Source organism: Sus scrofa, chromosome 10, assembly GCF_000003025.6.
Source record: "Sus scrofa isolate TJ Tabasco breed Duroc chromosome 10, Sscrofa11.1, whole genome shotgun sequence".
Lineage (NCBI taxonomy): Eukaryota > Metazoa > Chordata > Mammalia > Artiodactyla > Suidae > Sus > Sus scrofa.
In genome coordinates, this window is record NC_010452.4 from 60,186,333 (window position 1) to 60,208,596 (window position 22,264).

Genomic DNA, 22,264 nt, shown 5'->3' on the forward strand with positions numbered 1-22,264 from the left:
TTCTTAGAGATCCATGCTGTAGCAAATGATCTAGAGATAGGGAAGGGTACCGTCAGCTATTTGTTCCCTACCTGATTAGGATTGATGGGCTATGTCTATGCAATGGGAAGATAGGGCTGGGGCGGAAAGCACCCCCTCACCCCGGGGCTCCAGTGGGGCACGTCTGGAGGAAAGGGAAGGAGGAAGTCTGTTAGGAACCTGTGATGTGAAGCACTGAGCCCCACCTGAGAGCTGATAAAGCCTCTTTGGGCTCGTTCCTGCTGGGTTCCCTCGGCGCCGCTGCCCCAAATGCTGTTTCTCCAAATACTTTCAAGGCCAATTCCCCTTCTTCAAGTCTTTCTGCAACTGTCACTGTTTCCGTGAAACCTCCTGAAGTGCTATGTTTTGAGTTTTGTATTTGGTGTCTCCCCTAAAATGTGTATGTTGAAGCCCCAACCTGCAATGGGAAGGTCTAAGGAGGTGAGGCCTTTGGGGGCTGATGAGGTGATGGGGGTGGAGCCCGCATGTGTGGGATTCGTGCCCTTCTAAAGAGACCCCCCCCACCCCACCCCGAGCTCCTTGTCCCTCCTCCAGGTGCAGGTACAGTGAGAAGGCAGCAGTTTATGGGCAGGGAAGCGTGTGCCCAGCAGACACGGAACCTGCTGGCACCTTGAACTTGGACTTCCTGCCTCCAGAATCGTGAGGAATAAATGTTGTTTATAAACCCCCACCCCAGTCTGTGGGGTTCTATTAGAGCAGCCTGAGGAGACTGAGACACTGCCATCCTATTTACAATTGCACACCGGTTCCCCGTGCAGTGTCCCTACCTCCTACTCTCAGATTGCCTTTAACCTTCCCAACGGGTGCTTCTTTTCATGGCGTTTGCCATCTCCTGATATACTACGTAGCACCGTATTTATTTTGGACATTAGTTATGTTTGCTCCCCCAACTAGAATATCCTTTCTCTGAGGGCTTATCTGGGTTTTTTTTCTTTTTCTTTTTCCTTTTGAGGGCTACAGCCAAGGCATGTGGAAATTCCCTGGCTAGGGATCCAGTTGGAGCTGCAGCTGCTGGCCTACACCACAGCCCCAGCAACGCCGGATCCTTAACCCAGTGAGCGAGGCCAGGGATTGCGCCTGCTTCGTCCTGGACAGCATGTCAGGTTGTTAACCCACTGAGCTGCAGTGGGAGCTCCCAAGGGCTTGTTTGTTTTATTCATCCGTGTATCTTAAGTACCTAGGAAAGCACCTGTGCAAGGAAGATCAGTATGGGTTTGTTAACCACTGAGCTATGTCAGGGTCACATGTTCGTAGTGAGTTGGCTTTTTGGTTCCTCTAGAACGTAACTGCATAGAAATTGATGTTACCTTTCAACACTGGTAATTGATGCTTTTTCCTTTTTTCCCCTGGTTTTTGAGTAGTTGAGGGGTAATCAGTCGGGTGGTAACTTTGTTGAGAATGGAAATGCTAAATTTGGGGCAGGCAGGTGGGTACTTTTTCCAGATGTTATGGTTCAGACTTCAGGTGCTGAAGACCAGGGATGAGCGGGGGCAGCAAGATTTAAGCTGGAGGAAGTTCCCATTGTGGCTCAGCAGCAATGAACCCAACTAGTATCCATGAGTGTGTGGGTTCGATCCCTGGCCTCGCTCAGTGGGTTGAGGATCCGGCATTGCCATGACCTGTGGTGACCTGGGATCCTGCATTGCAATGGCTGTGGTGTAGACCGGCAGCTACAGCTCTGATTTGACTCCTAGCTTGGGAACTTCCATAGGCCTTGGGTGCAGCCCTAAAAAAGAAAAAAAAAAAAAAAAGATTTAAGCTGGGCCCGGGTGAGGTGGAGCTTAGCTCAGGCTAGATCATAGGAAGAACCTACCAGAGGGTAAATGAGGCCAGTCTGTGGATGATGGGACTGAAGCGGAGCAGGAGGGAGGGGCTGGATGCTGAGAATGGGGAAAGCCAGGCAGAAGCGCTCTAAAGCTTTGTGGTGAGCCTGGGCTGGGTGGCGGGGGTACGAGAAGATGGGGTGGGGAGGGGTCCTGGGGCTGCTCTCCAATGCAGAGGTGGAGAAAGTCAGAGCAACCTGTCCACAAGCAAGCCAAGGTGAGAACAAGGTGCAGGTCGGGGTCATCTCAGAGAATTTGAATGAAACAACCGAAGTTCTTCCAATTTTTATTATGAAAAATTTCGAACATACAGAAACATTTGAAATGTAGTATAGGACTCTACGTATATATGCCCACACACACACACACACACACACACACACACTACCTGAATTCAACAACCAAAACGACAGAACTTTGAGTGGGTTTTATTTCATTGACCGGGAACCTCCAAATGGGCTGCAATAGGTGCATTACACACAGAGGAGAATATTTTTCCCATTGTTGCAAAGACCTCGGATTCAGTCGCATATAGATCACCGTTTCTCATTACAACTTCCATAGAGTCAAGACTGTGAGACTGTTTTTAGGATACTTGGTTCTTGAATATGAACGTCCATGCGGAGTCACATTCATTAAGTTAATGAGGAAGGCAGCGTGATGCTGTTTAGCTCAGAGCATCTGCGATTGTGATCTCTGCCAGCAAAATATTTTTTAAATGTTCCTGTTCGCTGGGTTGAGATGGAAAATATTGTTTTGTTCTCCTCTAAAGAAAATAAAAGCTTATGCGGTGAATTTTTTATGCCAAATATTCTCTGAGGATAAAGGGCTCGTTCACGCTTCGCCGTTTTCACCTCTTGTGTGAGAAAAAAGTAAAAGAGTGAGGCATCACAGTGAAAATATGGAGGAAAATGAGCCTTAGCAGCTTGACGTGTAGTTTTCTGGGCTTATTTATTTATTTTTTTGTCTCAGCGTTCTTTCATTTCCCCAGTCCCCTGTTTTAGGTTGTATTTGTTGCTATTTATTGGTTTTTTTCAATCGTTTCCATCTGACCCATCCTTACTTTCTGGGTCCATCAGATTGTAGTCACCCGTGTTACCAGTTCTCTTGTGGGTAACTTGTTTCTTGGTTTTGCTTTTTTGTCTTTTTACAGCCATACCTTCGCCATATGGAAATTCCACAGCCACAGGAACGCGGGATCCGAGCTGCATCTGCGACCTGTGCCACAGCTTGCAGGATCCTTAACCCACTGTGCAAGGTCAGGGATCGAACCCACAGCCTCTTGGAAACGATGTGGGTTCTTAACCCACTGAGCCACAACCGGAACTCCTGGGCAACTTGTTAAAATGCCAATGCAGGAGTTCCCGTCAAAGCTCAGTGGTTAACAAACATAACTAGTATCCATGAGGACTCGGGTTCAGTCCCTGGCTTCGCTCAGTGGGTTAAGGATCAGGCGTTGCCGTGAGCTATGGTGTAGGTTGCAGATGTGGCTTGGATCCCACGTTGCTGTGGCTGTGGTGCAGGCTGACAGCTACAGCTCCGATTCGACCCCTAGCCAGAACCTCCATATGCTGAGTGTGAGGCCTTAAAAAGACAAAGGACAAAAAAAAAAAAAAAAAAAAAAAAAGAAGCCAATACAAATTGGATTGGTGTATTTTTGTTTTGTTTTGTTTTTTAGACACACCTGCAGTGTGTGGAAATTCCCGGGCCAGGAATCAAACCTGTGCCACAGCAGTGACAATGCCAATTCCTAACTGTTAGGCCGCCAGGGAATTCCTGGTCTGTTTCATTCATTCATTATTATTATTTATTTATTTATTTATTTATTTTATTTAGCTTTTTTAGGGCCGCGCCCTCCGCATATGGAAGTTCCCAGGCGAGGGGTCAAATTGGCGCTATGACACAGCTCATGGCAATGCTGAATGCTTAACCCAATGAGCGAGGCCAGAGCTGGAACCTACATCCTCATGGATCCTAGTCAGGTTTGTTAACTTCTGAGCCATGAAGGGAACTCCCTCATCGACTGTTTTAAAACTGTAGGACTCGGAGTTCCCCTTGTGGCACAGTGGAAATTAATCTGACTAGGAACCATGAGGTTTTGGGTTCGATCCCTGGCCTGCTTAGTGGGTTAAGGTTCCAGCGTTGCCGTGAGCTGTGGTGTAGGTCACAGATGCGGCTCAGATCTGGCGTTGCTGTGGCTGTGGCATAGGCCGGTGGCAACAGCTTTGATTAGACCCCTAGCCTGGGAACCTCCATATGCCACAGGTGAGGCCCTAAAAAGACAAAGACAAAAAAAAACGAACAAACCAACCAAAAAACCATGGGACTCAGTAAGGATGAATAGTGCAATAGTGAGGTCCTTTGACTTCTCTGTGGAATGAAACTCCCCTGGATAGGGGTCAAGAGAAATGGTCTGAGCAACCGAGGGTTTTGAAACTCCAGTTCTGGTGTTACAGCAGGTTTCTCGCTGTCTGGTCTTCATCATGCTGCTCCCTCAGGCCTGTGCCAGCCTCATTCTATGAGGGGGGTAATGCTTCGGGGACCACACTGCTTCAGTGCAGGTATCTTGAGATGGGTGGGACCTCTGTCCCCATTCAGCCCTGGGGGAGAGAAGGAGGTAAGTACCTCTGCTTTGTTCCCTGGGAAGAAGTCCCAGCCTTCTCAGAGGTCAGCTCTGTTCATTTGTCTGGTTCATGAAGACAGATGCTCTTGTTCCTTTTCTTCATTTTTTTTCCCCTTTTATTTAAAAAAAATGTATTGGAATACAGTTGACTTACAGTGTTAGTTTCAGGTGTACACCAAGGTGATTGCAGTTATATATACATATGCTTTTTTTTTCTTTTTCTTTTAGGGTTGCACCCAAGGCATATGGACGTTCCCAGGCTAGGGGTCCAATTGGAGCTGTAGCTGCTGATCTACACCGAAGCCACAGCAGCACAGGATCCGAGCCAAGTCGGCAACCCAGAGCTCACAGCAACGCCAGATCCCTGATCCATTGAGTGAGGCCAGGGATGGAACCCCCATCCTCATGGATACCAGTCGGGTTCATTACCACTGAGCCACGATGAGAACTCCACAAATTCCTTCTGAGATTCTTTTCCATTGCAGGTCATAACAAGATATTGGGTATACTTCCCTGGGCTATACAGTAGGTCCCAGTGGTTATCTATTTTATATACAGTAATATGTGTATGCTATTCCAAACTCCTAATTTTTCCCTCCACACCCCCTTCTCCCTTTGGTAACCATAAATTTGTGGGTCTATTTTTTTTTTGCAAATAAATTCATTTGTGTCCCTCATTCTTTTAAATTGTTTTTACTTAAACAAGTAACACAGGAATACATTCTCGCTGTAAAAGAAAATCCTATACAGATAAAGACAAAAATCCCCCTGAATCCCCCAACACCCAGCCTAATTCCTCCCCCGGAGGTAATTGCTAGGATCAGTTTGGTATAAATCTGTCTAGATTTTCTTGTTTGCTTCTGCATGACTGTATTTGCATAGAGAAACATATAGTTTTGCGTCTTTACATAAACAGTGGCATGCCATCTGTAGCCCTCTGCACCTTCAGCTTTCAGTGAAAATCAGTCTGAGGTCTTCCCATAAGGTCCTTTACCTGGTCATCTCCATATACATTTACTTCATTCTCTCTTTTTAGTGCTGCATTGTATTCCATGGATGCACCAAGATTTAATCAGTCTCCCAACGGTGGCTTTTTAAGTTGTTTCCATTTTTTTAATTATTATTATTTTTTTTGGTCTCTGCCTTTTCTAGGGCTGCTCCCGCGGCATATGGAGGTTCCCAGGCTAGGGGTCGAATCAGAGCTGCAGCCACCGGCCTTCACCACAGCTACAGCAAGGCAGGATCTGAGCCACGTCTGCGACCCACACCACAGCTCACAGCAACGCCGGATCCTTAACCCACTGAGCAAGGGCAGGGATCGATCCAGAAACCCCATGGTTCCTAGTCGGATTCGTTAACCACTGAGCTACGACAGGAACTCCTCATTTCCATTTTTCCCCCCTTTAAACCCTGCTGTAAAAAGCACTCTTTGCTTCTCTGTGCATACGCTTGAGTCATTCTCTAGGACAGACAGAAACTGGGACCGACATTCAGACGTGAATTGAAAGCACGGACATTTCGTAAAGATAGATTCTGCGGATGCCCAGCCCGGGGTGTCAGCTGTGTACCCCCGGCGTAGAGAAGAGAATCTATGTCTCCACCTTGGCTGAGGACAATCTTGAATTTTATTGTTGTTTTGTGAAAACATGGTGTCTCCCTGTCGCGATCTGTGTTTCCTGAGAGCTAGCGGCCCTTGAGTACGTTTATTGGCTACACGCCCTCCGTCTTCCATTTTCCCTCATCAAGATGCCCCAGATGATTCTTGTAACAAATCTGTGCGTAATTTCCGAAAGATGTGTATGATTTGAGGGGGCTGACGTGGAGATGCTTCGGGTGGAGGTAAGACCTGTCTCACCAGGTGCGGCGGGGTCTGTGTTTGAGGCCCGGGTTGTGGTGGGACAGGGTCCTCAATGATCTAATGTTTGAAGTTCAGTTACTATGGCAATCAGTGCTGTTTTTTTTTTTTTTTTTTTTGGTCTTTTGCATTTTAGGGCTCTGCGCATATGGAGTTCCAGGCTAGGGTCTAATCAGAGCGCAGCCGCCGCCTCACCAGAGCCACAGCAACGCAGGATCCGAGCCGCGTCTGCAACCTACACCACAGCTCACGGCAACACCGGATTCTTAACCCACTGAGCGAGGCCAGGGAATGAACCGCAACCTCTTGGTTCCTAGTCAGATTTGTTAACCACTGAGCCACGACGGGAGCTCCCGGATGGCTGTTGAAGACAGAATTCTCTTTTACTTTGCAGGCTTTGCGACCCCAAGTCAGGTGTTACTGCTCATCCTGTGCCTTGTACAACGCCTGATTCTAAACACAGTCACGTGGTCGACCGAAACAGAGTGGTTCTCGGCCTGTTCACCCCCTTCTGAGTGGTTTGCATCCATCTTCGGAAACACGAAGGGCTTTGCTGGGGTCTCCTCATCCCCAAGGTGGATCTAAAGATGTCATTCTCCTGGTACGTTTGATCTGTCAAACCAGGATGTTTCACCCCTTCACTCTTTGACTCCAATCTTGTTTTAACCTCCCGAGCTCCTCCTCGTCCCTGCTCCCACCAATCACGAGCCTTGTAGAATCCACCTGCTGTCTCTGAGCCTGGGAAACCTTGAGAAACGCCTTGGGCCAAGGCATGGGTGGGGCTGCCAGCAACAGCTCTTCAGTTTTCTTCCTGTCGCCTGGCCCCTCAGAGGAGCTCTCTCTGCTTCTCTGTTCTCTGCAGGCCACGCCCTTGCTGCTTGCCTCTGGTCCCCTCCTACTCCAGCCAGCTGTTTCCCCATCTTCTCCCCTCCTGGCTGCAGCCTAATCCCACAGCCTTCTCTGCCCACCTTGGCATCTTCCAAGAGGCGTGGGCAGTGTCTGCAATTGAACCAAGGTCCCTGGGAAACTCACCAGCTACTCAGCCTCGTGTACTTTTCTCCTGGCTTCTCACGCCGAAAATGCACTGATGCTGACCAGGTGAGTGCTTCAGTGGCCAACCGCCGGTATGTTTTCAAGTTCCCACCTGCCGTCGCTGTGTCCTGAACCTGTTTGTCCAGGTAAGTGATGTCTGCCTTACAAGGTAAGGTCTTGAAAACAGAGAGAGGGGAGAGGAAGAGACTTCTATGCAGTTCTCTCTCTACAGTGCTTAGAACCATAGGCAATTCGGTACCTAATAACTGCTTCCTGGGGATCCAATACACGGGAATCACCTTTCTGTATTTCTTGGACTTTCTTGGACTTATCTCTCGATCAAGGTGGAACTCGGATAGAGTAGAGGTGGAATGGTGGTAATTATTTCTTAAAACTTCTTCAGGGGTTGAACTTCTAATTTACATGTGTACGATTCCCCAGAGGGTCTGCTTTGATGCACAGTTCTGGGACCGTAATGCACGTTGACAAACCCAGGTCACCTCTGGTCCCCAGATGAGCTGCTGTACACAGATGTGAACAAAGTGAGGTCATCCCACTCTTGGCCTCGATTATTGCTCTTCTGCTTTGGAGACTTGTCCTGACCCAAATAAGACACAAAGAACAAAGAGCCTTCTCCATCTCCGAGCCCTCCCAGACTCTCTCTCAAGTCTTTAGGTGGCCAAGGCACTTTGCTTTATGTCAGATTTTTCCCTTTTATTTTGTTTTTATTTTTTCTTTTTTAAGAAATATCTTATTAGGAGTTCCTGGTGGCCGAGCAGTTAAGGATCCAGCAGTGTCATTTCCGTGGCACAAGTTCGATCCCTGGCCCTGGAATTTCCACAAGCTGTGGGCGAGGCCAATACATACCTACATACATAAAACAATTTACAACAGTATTTTAAAAAAAGAGGAGTTTCCTGTCATGGCTCAGTGGTTAACAAATCTGACTTGCATCCATGAGGACGCAGATTCAATCCGTGGCCTCATTCAGTGGGTTAAGAATCCAGTGTTGCTGTGAGCTGTGGTGTAGGTCACAGATGCAGCTCGGATCTTGTGTTGCTGTGGCTGTGGTGTAGGCTGGCAGCTGCAGCTCCAATTTAACCCCTAGCCTGGGAACCTCTATATGCCACAGGTACAGACCTAAAAAGCAAAAAAAAAAAAAAAAAAAAAAAAAAAAAAAAAAGAAAAGAAAGAAAAGAAAAACAATTTAAAAAGTATAGTTGATTCACAGTATTGTGCTACTTTCTGATGTACAGCGAAGTGACTTAGTGGTACACATACAAACATGTTTAAAATATTCTTTTTCATTACGGTTTATCCCAGAGATTGAATAGAGTTCCATGTACTAAACAGTAGGACCTCTTTGTCTATCCATTCTAAGTGGAATAGTTTGGAGTTCCCATTGTGGCTCAGTGGTAACGAATCTGACTAGTATCCATGAGGACATGGGTTTGATTCCTGGCCTTGCTCAGTGGGTTAAGGATCCTGTGTTGCCATGAGCTGTGCTGTAGGTCACAGATGCGGCTCGGATCTGGCATTGCTGTGGCTGTGGTGTAGGTTGGCAGCTGCAGCTCCGATTTGACCCCTAGCCTGGGAACTTCCATATACTGTGGATGCAGCCCTTAAAAACAAACAAACAAAAAGAATAGTTTGCATCTACTGACGCTAAACTCCCAGTCTATCCCACTCCCTCTCGGCAACCACAGGTCTGTTGTCCTTGTCCATGGGTCTGTTTCTGTTTCATAGGTAGGTTCATTTGTGCCTTATTTTAGATTCCACATAGAATTGGATTTTTCTTTCTTTCTTTTATTTTTTTGCTTTTTAGGGCTGCACCTGTGGCATATGGAGGTTCCCAGGCTAGGGGTCCAATTGGAGCTACAGCTGCCATCCTACACCCTAGCCACAGCAATGCAGGATCCGAGCCTTGTCTGCGACTTACACCACAGCCCACAGCAATGCTGGATCTTTAACCCACTGATCGAACCTGAAACCTCATGGTTCCTATCAAATTCGTTTCTGCTGCACCACAATGGGACTCCGGATTTTTCATTTTTAAATAGTATATTTCTACAATGTAAAGAATTGTTTGATATTATATAATTTAATTTTTAAAGAAGTGTGACATTTGTTGGGAGGGGTGTGGATGTATCTATTATTTCTTTTGAAGACCAGGTAAATTAGAGGCGGTATATAGGATTCAGAATCAGAAAAAGCTTTGGGGTTTTATTTTTTGTTGTTTGTCTGTTTTAGTTTAGGCAACTTAACTTTCCTAAGCTTCAGCTCTCTTGCTAAAACAGGTGTAATAACATTAAAAAAAAAAATGCCTCCTATAGCTTTAAGTTCTTCCTCACAAGGGACCCCAACAATTACCCAGGTCTGTTTGCTAAAACCTGGGTCTGAGGACTGAGGTGATCTAGTCGTGTGACACAGAGATGGCTGGTTTCCTTGTTCAAGTTCAGAATTGAGAGATGGGAACGCTCACACCAGCCAGGATACTGTCTGCCACCCTGAGCTACTCAGGAAAAAAAAAAAAAAAAAGTTGTTGCATGAATGCAGAATAGAAAGTGAGCCCTGTGTTGAAAGCACTCGCCCCAGACTGCATGTCACAGCTTAAAACAAGGGCTCAGGACTTCCTGTCCCATAGCCTAGTGCCCTGCCAGATGTTTGCTGAGAGCGGAAGTGGAGGGGACCAGCTCCAGAAATCTGTCTGCTCTCGCCAGCTGCCAGTTGGCCTGGCATCAAGGGACTTGCCTGGGTACTTTGTGAAGATGGAGTCTGCCTGGTCCCGTCCATGGCAACCTTCTGGTGAGGACCAGAGCCATGATGGTCCAGCAGCTGGATACTGGTTGGAACGTACCAGCCCCTACCCTTGGCACCTGTGTGTGTTCCCAAGGCCTGGGGCCTCCCAGGCTTGGCCATCAGGGGGAGGCACAGGGCTCTCTGGGAGGAGGACCTTTGGGGGGGGGAGGGACAGGGCCCCCACTTGAGCCTGCTGTGAACAGAGCTGGGACAGGAATCCAACTGGGGAGAAGGAGAGAGAGACAGACAGGTGTGTGTGTAGAAGTTGGGGTGGCAGGGGGAGGGGAAGCAGAAGAAAGAAAGTGCCTCTCTTGTCTCATTCGAATTCATTTTTATTTCGGACTTCTTTTCCTGTGCTCTGTTCTGGGCTGTCTTTTCTGCTTTGCTTCCTGATGTTCTGACCCTCAGCTTTGGTGTCGATCTGCTGTCAGCCTTGCCCTCTGTCTGTTTCTCACTTTTGCCACATTGATCCAGGCTTCTTTCTCTTTTTCTTCTTTTTTTTTTTTTTTTTTTTTTTTTTTTTTTTTTTTGTCTTTTCTAGGGCTGCACCAGCAGCATATGGAGGTTCTGAGGCTAGGGGTCGAATCGGAGCTGTAGCCACCGGCCTACACCACAGGCATGGCAATGCAGGATTGGAGTCATGTCTGCAACCTACACCACAGCTCGCAGCAACGCCAGATCCTTAACCCACTGAGCAAGGCCAGGGATCAAACCCGCAACCTCATGTTTCCTAGTCGGATTCGTTAGCCACTGAGCCACAACAGGAACTCCCAGGCTTTCTCTTTTTCTTTTTTTCTTTCCTGCAGTTTCTAGAAGACGCTTTAGAGAGAGTGCTCTTCTCAGGAACTGGGTGAAAAACTCTATTTTTTGTAAGAACCTATTTTTTCCTTTCTCCTGAAAACCTTCTCGAAATCCCCCTCTGATTCCTCTGAGCCTCATCGTTCATTTCCTCCTAGACTTCTTCCGTTTCCTGCTTTCCCTCACAGTAATTTGTGTTTTGGGTGACGGCTTTACTGAGATGCAGTTCACATATTATACAGCTCACCCACTTAAAATGGACAACTCCACCTGACCCCCTTACTGTACAGTGGGAAAATTAAAAAAAAAAAAAAAAAAAAAGAGAAAAAAAAAAAATAAAATGGACAACTCCGTGGTTTTTGTATAGTCACAGGATTGTGCATCCGTCAGCACAAGCAAGTGGAGATTATTTTCACCACCCCCCAAAGGAACCCTGCAGCCATCAGCTGCTCCCCTCCGCCCCGCCCCTCCCCCACCTGCACCCCCACCCGGCCACACCGCTGGCAACCGCACTTCTATTTTCTGTCTCTGTGAATTTGCCTATTCTATTTGTTTAAATCGCAGTCCAGCTAATTTACAATGCTGTGTTAGTTTCTGGTGCACAGCAAAATGATTCAGATATCTATCTATCTATCTATATAGAGCTTTTTCATATTTTTTCATATTCTTTTCCACGGTAGTTTAAAGATATTGAGTATAGTTCCCTCTGCACTACAGCAGGACCTGGTTGTTTATTTTATTTACAGCAGTTCGTGTCTGCTAATCCCAGTCTCCTAATTTACCCCTCGCTCCCCTTTCCCCTTTGGTAACCATAGGTTTGTTTCCTATGTCTGTGAGTCTGTTTTTGTTTTGTCGGTAAGTTCGTTTGTGTCTTATTTTAGATCTCATGTATAAGTGACATCACATGGTATTTGTCTTTCTCGGTCTGACTCACTTCACTTAATGTGCGAATCTCTAGGTCCATGCATGTTGCTGTGGATTTGCCTTATGCTAGACTTCATTTAATGGAATCACCACATGGAATGTGGTCTCTTTTGACTGGCTTCTTTCACTTAGCCCAGTGCTTCCAAGGTCCATCCATGGTGCAGCATGGATCGGTACCTTGCTCTTTTTTATCGCAGGTACCCAGAGATTTCGTGCGTCCACGTGGCATGGATCAGGGTAGAGGCAGGAGTCAGAGGTGGGGAATGGGAAAGTGCATTGTAAGAAGAATGTGATAGATTGCTGAGATGCAATGTGGAGCTTTTGCCAGCAGTAGCTGAAATGATGTTAAGAGTCTCAAATACACCCTGGCAGAGATGTGACAAAATCTCCGGAATTCCGGAAGGCCCGCATCTAGGAAATCCTTTCCATGCACATCTCAAGGCTCCCAAATTGCCTCCTCTTGTCCCTTTCTCCCCTTTCCTCTCTAGTCTTCTGCGCAAAGGCGCAGCATCACCCTGCTTGGAATGGTGTGCCCATGAGGGTGTACCTGTGCCTGGGGATTTCAGCTCCAGTGTTCGTCAAGAAGAGGGGAAATTATTTCTTTATGGGGAATCTGAAATATTAATTGAAATGAAAAAATATTAGTTGATATTTAGATTGAGTTGGCTTTTTAATGGCAATGGGATATGACTTGTCAGAATGCTTACCGTCAAAAACAACACATGCAGCAAATATTGGTGAGGTTGTGGAGAAAAGGGAAACTTTTCACACTGTTGGGGGAATGCAAATTGGTGCAGCCACTGTGGAAAAGTATATGGACGTTTCTCAAAAAACTAAAACTAGAGTTACCACATGACCTAGCAATTCCACTGCTGGGTATATCTTAAACAAACAAACAAACAAACACCCAAAAAGGAACAACCCACAAAAACTTAAACACTAATTTGAAAAGATACTTGCACCTCAATGTTCATAGCAGTGCTATTTACAATTGCCGAGATATGGAAGCAACCCAAATGTCCATCAACAGATGAATGGATAAAGATGTGGGATGTGTACACACACAATGGAATACTACTCAGCCATAAAGAAGAATAAAATTTTGCCATTTGCAGCAACTTGGATGGACCTAGAGATTATCATACTAAGTAAAGTAAGTCAGACAGAGAAACACAAATACTGTATGCTATCAGTTATAAGTGACATGTAAAAAAATGCAACAATCTGGTGAATATAACAAAAGAGAAGCAAATGCATAGCTATAGAGAGCAAACTAGTGGTTCCCAGTGGGGACAGGGATGAGGGGGGGAAACATAGGGGTCAGAGAGTGAGAAATACAAACTATTAGGTATCGAATAACCTACAAGGATCAATTATACAAAACAGGGAACAAAGCCAATATTTTATAATAACTAGAAATGGAGTATAACCTGTAAAAATTATAACTCACTATATTGTACTACCTGTAATTTATATAATATTATATAGCAACTGTATTTCAAGTAAAAAAAAAGAAAAAATGGTGCTGGATCAAGAGGAGATGAAAAAAAAAAATGGCCCAAGACATTGAGCGGTGAGAGTTTGGAGACTGATTGGTGCTGAAGTTTGATGCTGTGAGAGACCAAGGGCGAGCCGCAGACACAGGAGCAGGGGGCAGGCATTGGCAGACGTGGGTAGAAGGGATCGAGGAGATGGGGTCTTGCATTTCTTTCATTCTCCTGGCAGAGGTCAGAGACCTTTCCTGGAACCTCCAGTGTGATGCTCAGAAACAGAAAGAGCTGGCCGTGTTCAAAGTCAAGGATTAGAAGCCATTGGTGTTAATATGATCTTAGCTGATGCTAAGAAAGGAATTTAGGAGCAGTTGGGGAAGCTCTTCTCTTGCAAAATACTTCCAAAATTATATTAATAATTACAAAACCTATTACATTTAAATGTAACCAACTTAATTAATGTGGCTCCAAAACCTTAACATAGAAAAAGAGAGAAAGGCCATCTTAAACCTCCCAGATGGCTGACATTAGGATATTTTGAGGCTGAACTGGAAAGAAAGCAGGAAAGTCAAGGCAGGGGAATTCCCATCATGGCTCAGTGGAAAGGACTCTGACTAGGATCCATGAGGACGCAGGTTTAACCCCTGGTCCCACCCAGTGGGTTAAGGATCTGGTGCTGCCGTGAGCTGTGGTATAGGTTGCAGACACCGCTCGGATCCCGAGTTGCTGTGACTGTGGCATAGGCCAGCAGCTGAGGCTCTGTTTAGACCCCTAGCCTGGGAACCTCCATACGCTGCAGTTGTGGCCCTAAAAGATAAAAAATTAAATAAATAAATAAATAAATAAACCACAAAAACAAAAACAAAAAAAAGTGAAGGTCTGATTTACTGTGCTTCGCAGTCAGGTGAAACACTGCTGTGAATTTTGAAATTGTGAGATTGGGTCCATCCGGACAGCTCTCCTCTGTCTGCCAGCTACAAGGTGTTGCTTATACCCCTGGAGTTTTACAGAATTTACAACAACAGTTATTTTATTTGCAATCTTCCGTGACCCCAGAACCCAGACATGCATCCCCAGAGCTGAGAAGGAACAAATGTGCTAACCATCACTGTGCTGTCCTCAGAATTTCTTCATTCGCTCACACAGGGAATGAGCAGGTGTTAGTACTACAGCCAGGGCGGTCAAGCTGGGTGGGTGCTGGGGAAAGAGCCATGAGCAAAACAAAGTCCTGCCTATGAACTGAATGTGTCCCCCACCAAGTTCATACGTTAAAGTCCCAGCCCTCAATGGGGTGGTATTTGGAGGTGAGCCTCCACAAGGCCATTGGGTCAGGAGGGTGGAGCCCTCGTGATGGGATTCGTTCCCTTATAGAGGAACCCCAGGAGTTCCTATTGTGGCTGCAGCTCTCTTTCTCTTTTTCCAGACCTGTCTTTCCTCTTGAGTATCTGATTACCAGAACCTGGAGGGGGATTATAGCTGAAGACAGGGCCACCAGTCAGGAGCCGAAGCCTTTGGGGGAGAGGAGACTAGACACTCACTCCCCTTGCCCTCCTGCCCCATCTTTGCACTTTGCACTATCCAACCAGGAGCCAGAGGGCAAGACTGGCCTTCTGGGCACAGAGCATGGCGGAAGGATGGAGACTGCATCTGGGGGAGCCCACAGTGCCTCCAGCATACCCACCTTCTCACGGAGCTAAGTGTGGGGTGAAGGGGGATGGGAGACCAGGAAGCTGAGCACAGGTGTGGGCTGGGGTCTTCTAAGAGAGGATGGGTCTGGGAGATACGTGGAAGGACAGGTAGGTCTGGAAAGAGAGCAAGACAGCTGGAGAGAGAGAACAAAGAGAAAGTAGAGAGATTTGACATTTATTTCCAAGGAGGGATGTTGGAAAGAAACCTTAGGAAGAAGAGACACCCGAAGAGGATTTATTGAATGAAGACCTAAAACTTGTCCTCAGTGTCTTGAGGGACTTTAGTAAACATTACTTTATTTGCAAGGCTTTTGTAGAATATTGAATATGACACGAAGTTGGGCCCTAGTTAGGAATAAGACAGCCCAGTGTTACTTGGTGTGGAAGGCAGAATAATGGCTCCCAAATGCTCCACATCTTAATCCCTAGAGCCCGTGAATGTGTTAGGTCACATGGAAATGGGGATTCAGTTTACAGATAGAATTATTTATACCTGTAAATCTTACTGATGAGTGCTTTTATTAAACTACATAACTTCCTCACAGTAGCTGAAAACATACCAGTCAAAGCAAAAATCAGCCCTTATACTAGCTTTCGGTGCTGTGGTAGTTGTGTGGTTCTTTTAATCTTGGTTCTGGGTTCTTTTAACCTTGGTTCTGGGTTCTTTTAACCCTGCTCTCATCCTAACTCCTTGATCAGTGGCATGTCTGGAGTCTCATTTTGTGGCTTCATAGGTCTCCTTTGAGAGCCCAGTCCTGTGCCCACTTCTGAGCTCACAGCCTATCTTTAGGGTTCTCCCTACTGGTGTTTTAATGTCCAATTCATCAAGTAAAGGTTTTGCTGTTCCTTGTAGCCTCTCTATTGCCCACATGAACTCTCATTTCAGTCTTGTTGGACACAAAGACAGCAGACTGGTGGTGGAAAGGATTCTAGTGATGACAAAACTCAGAGAATAAACCCTCTTCTCTCAAGCACCTGCAACAGGTATGCTTCTCTAAGTCAGCATTTCCATGGCTGAAAGAGGTACTTTCAGGTATTGCTGGCAAGAGTACAAAGCAGCCTAACAACTAAGGAGGAGTATGTAGCAATATTTAATAAAACAACATCAAAGGGTCTCACCACACTGAAATCGAGGTGTCAGCAGGGTAGCCTTCCCTTTGATCCAGCAGTTCAGATTAATTTATCTGAAGATTATCCATATTAATTTATTCTGAAGAAAAAACCCTCGAATGCAAAATAACATATGAAAAAGGTTATTGATTATGGAATCTCTTACAGCAAAACATTGAAAGCACAACCAAAGTTCTTATCCATAAGAGACTAGTTGAATCCATCATGGAACAGCCAAGTCATGGAATATTATGCAGCAATAAAAAAGAATGACTGAATCTCTATGAACTAATGCATAAGGATTTCCAAGCTATATCATTAAGTGAGAAAAGCAACATGGAAAAGAATATACAGGAGTTCCTGTTGTGGCTCAGCAGATTAAGAACCCGACATAGTGTCCCTGGGCATGCAGGTTTGATCCCTGCCTTCGCTTAGTGGGTTAAGGAACTGGCATTGCTAAGGCTCTGGCATAGGCCTGCAGCTGCAGCTTCAATTTGACCCCTAGCCCAGGAACTTCCGTATACTGCAGGCGCAGTTATAAAAAGAAAAAAAAAAAAGAATATGTAAAGCACATTAACATTTGTGAAGGAAAAAAGGTTGCAGGGTGATGAGAATGTGTGTGCGTGTTTGTGTGTTTGTTTGATTTCATAAGAATCACAGGAATGGTAAACCAGAAACAAAGATAATTACCTATAGGGCATAGGTGTGAATGGAGTAGAAGGCATAGAGATGAGAGGAAAAGTTTCCACTTCTCTGAGTGTATCTTTTTATGCAGTTTTGAATTCTGAACCATGAAAGTGTTGTAAATATTTTAAAAATTAAATCTAAGAGGAGCTTAATAAGAAACTCTCCAAGTTGAATGCAGACAAAAACAAAGGGATCTACGTGGTTGGCAAACTGATGATGTAACAACACAGAGATAAGAATTACGTGTAACTTTGGAACCCGGCTCTCTGACTAGTGGGATATATTCTAAGGCGGAGAAGACCACTGGAGGCTTATGAATCAGGCTAGTAATTGAGAGTAATATTAGTGTCATCATGCGAAGCTCCCTGAACCTCTCTTGTGCATGTGGTAGGACACACATGTGGTCATTGGTAGCATGTGGGTCAATACATTGATTGTGTGGAGTGACCTAATGCTCTCACTGTTGGAGAAGGGAAGTCATATTCCGTGGAGGCAAATATGGAGTAGTGCTATGATGCTGTGTGAGAAATGGAGATACCAGGATGAATCCATGAAGTTCCAGTTATATCTGCTGTTAAGGGCAAAGTAGGACATTATTCGACTTGTGAAAACATACTATATTTAGTAAGTACTGACGGTACAGAAAATGGCTGAGCTCCATTCTGATTTGAACAGAGTGACTGGGTGTTTTAAGGGGAGAAGAAGAGTCAGGAGGGGGAGACAGTGGGGCTCAAGTAAATGATTACCATGGATTGGTCAGTGTATATGCCATAAGGTCAGCTGTGTCTGCTAGCTGGCCATCGTGGAAGTCAGAATTCCTCACGCCATGGAGATGGGGATACGGAGACCCCTATATTTCCTGATGATTACATTTCAAAGGAATGGCTTTTTTGGCCTTGAGAAAGACACTCCTGGGTTGTACATACACATCTCAAAGGGACAGAGGCAGGATTCAGAACTGTGGACACTTTTTAGTGAGTGCTCCAAGAAAGGCAGTCACGGGCCTGTCCTCAGGTGTTGGCTGCAACACACTATAAATCCTCTTGGCAGCGTTGAGTTTTCCAGGTGGGCATTTAAGGGAGGGGTGGGCACATGGCCTTAGGCTGCTTGAAGCCACACTAGAGTTTAGTTGTCTCTTGGTACAGAGGTTTGGAAGGAGTTGTGACATGCCCTTCTCACCACTGAACATGCCTTAAAGCAATGTCACCCCAGGACTAACGGACACACTAGCACTCAGATCTTGGTTTCTAAGTACCGTTTCCCTCTAAAAGGAGCAAATCTCCTTGGATAAATTGGTTGATATGGATTAGGGACAGGGAAACAACAGTGTGTTTGGAATGTTTCTTGTGCCAGAAAGCAAGGGTATGCCTAAGGACAAACAAGTGGGACAGCCACATAATATGCAGGGCCTCTTGTTGAGAAATTACTAAGAATATCAAGACAGCAACATCAGAGCAGTGAACAGATAGAAGGCTTTTCTAAGAGCAGGGTTACGTGACCATGAAGCTAGCTCTGTTAATGGAAGATGTGTTAAAAGTTCAGAAAAACCAGCTTGAAGGGGCTATTGCTGGTTAATTTGGGGACAATTTGAGCACTAAAATGATAATAATAGCATTGGATCATAAAATAGAGAATAAGAAAAGAACCCTTGAGTTTATAGTGATACTGAAAAACAGTATATGAATGGGAGGGAGAACTTTACGAAGAATGCCAGCCAATACATGTAGACAGAATAATAAAATTTACCAATTTTACAGCCACTGATGTAATAGCAGTACTAAAACATTGGGTTAAAGGTTGCTCGGAAACAGGATATTCACATAATTTATGAAGTCTCCCCTTATCACCCCATAGGTTACTAATTAATTGCAAGTGAGCAAAGATGCTTTTGTGATAGAGATCTGGCACAAACCATCTTGGTCAAGTGACCCACTTAACATGAGCAATAATGAGACAATATGTCATCGTGTGTCTCTTGATGTGATGCAGTGAAAAGTACCCACTGTGTAGTATTTTGCTGCCAATGTTTAACTTGAATCCGAGCATGAAGAAACAATCAATTGTGGGTTGCGGCCATTCTACAAGGCCACTGGCCTCAATCCTTAAAAAATGTCCTGAAAGAAAAAAAGTCAGGGGGAGCCGTTCTAGATAAAAAGAGGGTAAAAAGACAAGGATTTCCTGTTGTGGCTCAGTGGTAATGAACCCGACTAGAATCCATGAGATGTGGCTTCAATCCTCGGCCTCACTCAGTGGCTTAAGGATCCTGCATTGCCAAGAGCTGTGGTGTAGGTTGCAGAGGAGGCTCGGACCCAGCGGTGCTGAGGAGGGAGGTGCGGGAGGATGGGGAGAGAGAGGGAAAGGACAAATGTGGCCAAAAGTTAATTGTTTGAATCTGGGTGACGAGTATACAGCTATTTTTGTACTATTCTTTTACTTTGCTGTAGGAGGGACATTTTTAAAATAAAAACTTGGGGGTGAAAGTTTTCTTAGCTAAAGTCACACATCAAGGAGGAACTCAGGAGCACATCAAGGGCAGAAAGCCTCTCTAGCTAGATTGGCAGGACGCCTGAAGCAGCAGACATGCCACCTGGCACTTCAGCATCATTCACGTGTCTCCTGATCTGTGTGCCCAGCCTATCAGTCATGGTGAGCAGGGCAGAGCTGACAGCAGACAGTGGTGTGAGCTGGGTACGTGTCCCCAATGTGGGCTAACAAGAAGAGCCAAGACCAGATTGGTAGACCAGCTGGCCAAGGTTGAGAGTCCTTGTGTGCTGTGAAAAAGCAGGAAGTCAGAGGTCAGTTCAGGCTCAAAAATTTTTTTTAGGTCTTATTTGAAAATTAGGGAACATAAACCCTCTTTACTTATGCAACTGAGATCAAATAAGATCACGTACAAGACAAAACATTCTTCATAGATTTTCTTTTTCTTTTCTTTTTCTCTTTTTCTTTTTTGAGCCCACCTGTGGCATATGGAATTTCCCAGGCTAGAGGTCAAATCAGAACTGCATCTGCTGGCCTACACCACAGCCACAGCAACACGGGATCCCAGCCACATCTCTGAGACCTACACCACAGCTCACGGAAATGCCGAACCTTAACCCGCGGAACAGGGCCAGGGATCAACTGGCGTCCTCATGGATCCTAGCTGGTTCTTAATCCACGAGACACAAGGGAACTCCATAAATTTTATTACTTTATTTGTAGATGATCTCATTTTATTTTATAGATTTCAATTCTGGAAGTAAAGATAGCATTTTCCCACACATATAAACTGTTAACAGGCATCACTGCTCTTTGTAGTTTTATTAGTTGTGTCCTCTACATACAGAATTTATGATCATTCTATTTCACATGATTCTCACCAAAAAAGAAAAAAAAAAAAGTGTGTGCATCTAAAATAGCCTCTGTGGAGTTCCTGTCTTGGCTCAGCAGTTAACGAACCCAACTAGCATCCATGAGGATGCAATTTTGATCCCTGGCCTTGCTCAGTGGGTTAAGGATCTGGCACTGATGAGAGCTATGGTGTAGGTTGTGGATGCAGCTTGGATCTGGTGTTGCTGTAGCTGTGGCCTAGGCTGGCAGCTACAGCTCCGATTGGACCCATAGCCTGGGAACCTCCATTTGCCGTTGGTACAGCCTAAAAGACAAAAAGACAAATAAATAAAATAAAATGAAATAAAATAGAATCTGTGGCGTTATTGAGTATTCCTAAATCTTTAGGAGTCAGAAGCAGAGGACTTCTCTGACTGGGCTTCAGTGAGAACTGATTGGATGTTTCAAACTTGTTTTTCTTTCACTACCTAAATCCTTTCAGGGTTGGGTACAGTAGGACACATTTGTATCATGTGAATCAGCCTAACAGACAGTAAAGAGCATTCCTGGAAGCCACTCCTACACCAGGATGGCTAACAATATCCATACATTGTGGCCACATGGAGCTATCCTGCCAAACCCAGCGGGTGCATCCTGAGCTCAACAACCCCTTGGCTGAAATCCAAAATGCCATAGCCCTTCCAGTGGTGTCTGTGCAAGGGGAGGTAGGGTGGAGAGAAGATCCAAGAGGAAAGAGATAGTGGGCTTCATGGGCTTCATTGATTACAGTTAAACTCTCTTACTTTTAAAAAGAGACAGAGGGAGAAAGAAACAGGGAGAATCTCCTAGCTTTACATTAAACAGGAAGTAGAGAGGTCTGTATAGAAGTACAGGGGTCTGTACAGGAAGTAGAACAGGAAGTAGAGAGGTCTGTATAGGAAGTACAGGGGTCTGTACAGGAAGTAGAAAAGGAAGTAGAGAGGTCTGTATAGGAAGTACAGGGGTCTGTACAGGAAGTAGAACAGGAAGTAGAGAGGTCTGTATAGGAAGTACAGGGGTCTGTACAGGAAGTAGAGAGGTCTGTGCGGGAAGTAGAGGTCTATCCAGCGGCTGGAAATGTGGGTTTGAAAGATGAAGGGTGGTAATGTAGACATCAGAGAGTCATTTCATAAGCACAGCTGCATGAGTGGATGAGTCCCCCCAAGTGAAAGTACACAGAGGAAGAAGGAAGGGGGCTGAGGACAATCTTGGGTAATGCCTGTGTTTCGTTGTGAGGTGGAGGGAAAGAGATGGCTCTAAAGTCTTAGATCAAGACACTGACTACAGCCAGGATGTGATGGATCAACACAACCAGGTTGATTTGGGTTTTTGTCATTTGTAACAGAAAGATGTTTGATCATGCATACATTTAAATATTTAAAACCAACTATAAACCTACGTTTATAGCTCTTACACAATTATAAACTAAAAATTAGCCAAACTACAAAGCTCATAAAAATAGAAATTGACATTTAGTAGGACAGATGGTATTGTTTTGCTGAAATCAAATTACTGCTCTTGGCATTAATAGTGGAAAAATCTATTTTATTGTTGAGATTCCACTTGTTGGTTTGGCGATTTTGATTTTGAGCATACTTCCCATCATTTGAGGAATTGCTGTAATCTCTGTTGACATTTTCCCTTTTTAACAGGGAAAACATATCCCCCATCCATTATTTAGGAGGGAGTTTAATGGTCCGTCTCAAATAGGATGGCAAAAATATCAGTTACAAGGTTTATTCATTGATTGCTCACTGTACCTGCTGATGGTCAGTTGTAAGCTGGTTGTGTTTTCATCATGAAATTCTTACTCCTATCACTTATAGTGTGAACGGGAGCTGAATTCTGGGGTGGGAATTTTATACACTTATACCCCCACGTGTATTTTGATAACTTCCTTCTTCCACCATTTTTCTTCATTCAAATTACGACAGTACCTTCATTTCTACAGTGTGACCTTCACCATGGCCTTCAAATACATCTCTGTGTAAAGAAAAGGACAAAAAATAAATGATCAACTAAAATTGGCTGGTGGAGGGAAGCAA

At 45.1% G+C, this 22,264-nt stretch overlaps 1 protein-coding gene across 1 annotated transcript in view; it reads left to right on the plus strand.

The window, feature by feature from the left end:
* Positions 7,173-22,264, plus strand: part of USP6NL (USP6 N-terminal like) — a 204,895-nt gene continuing 189,803 nt past the window's right edge. Inside the window, exon 1 of the mRNA XM_021064996.1 lies at positions 7,173-7,438. The gene's annotated coding sequence lies outside the window, so the exon portion shown is untranslated. The remainder of the gene's footprint in view (positions 7,439-22,264) is intronic.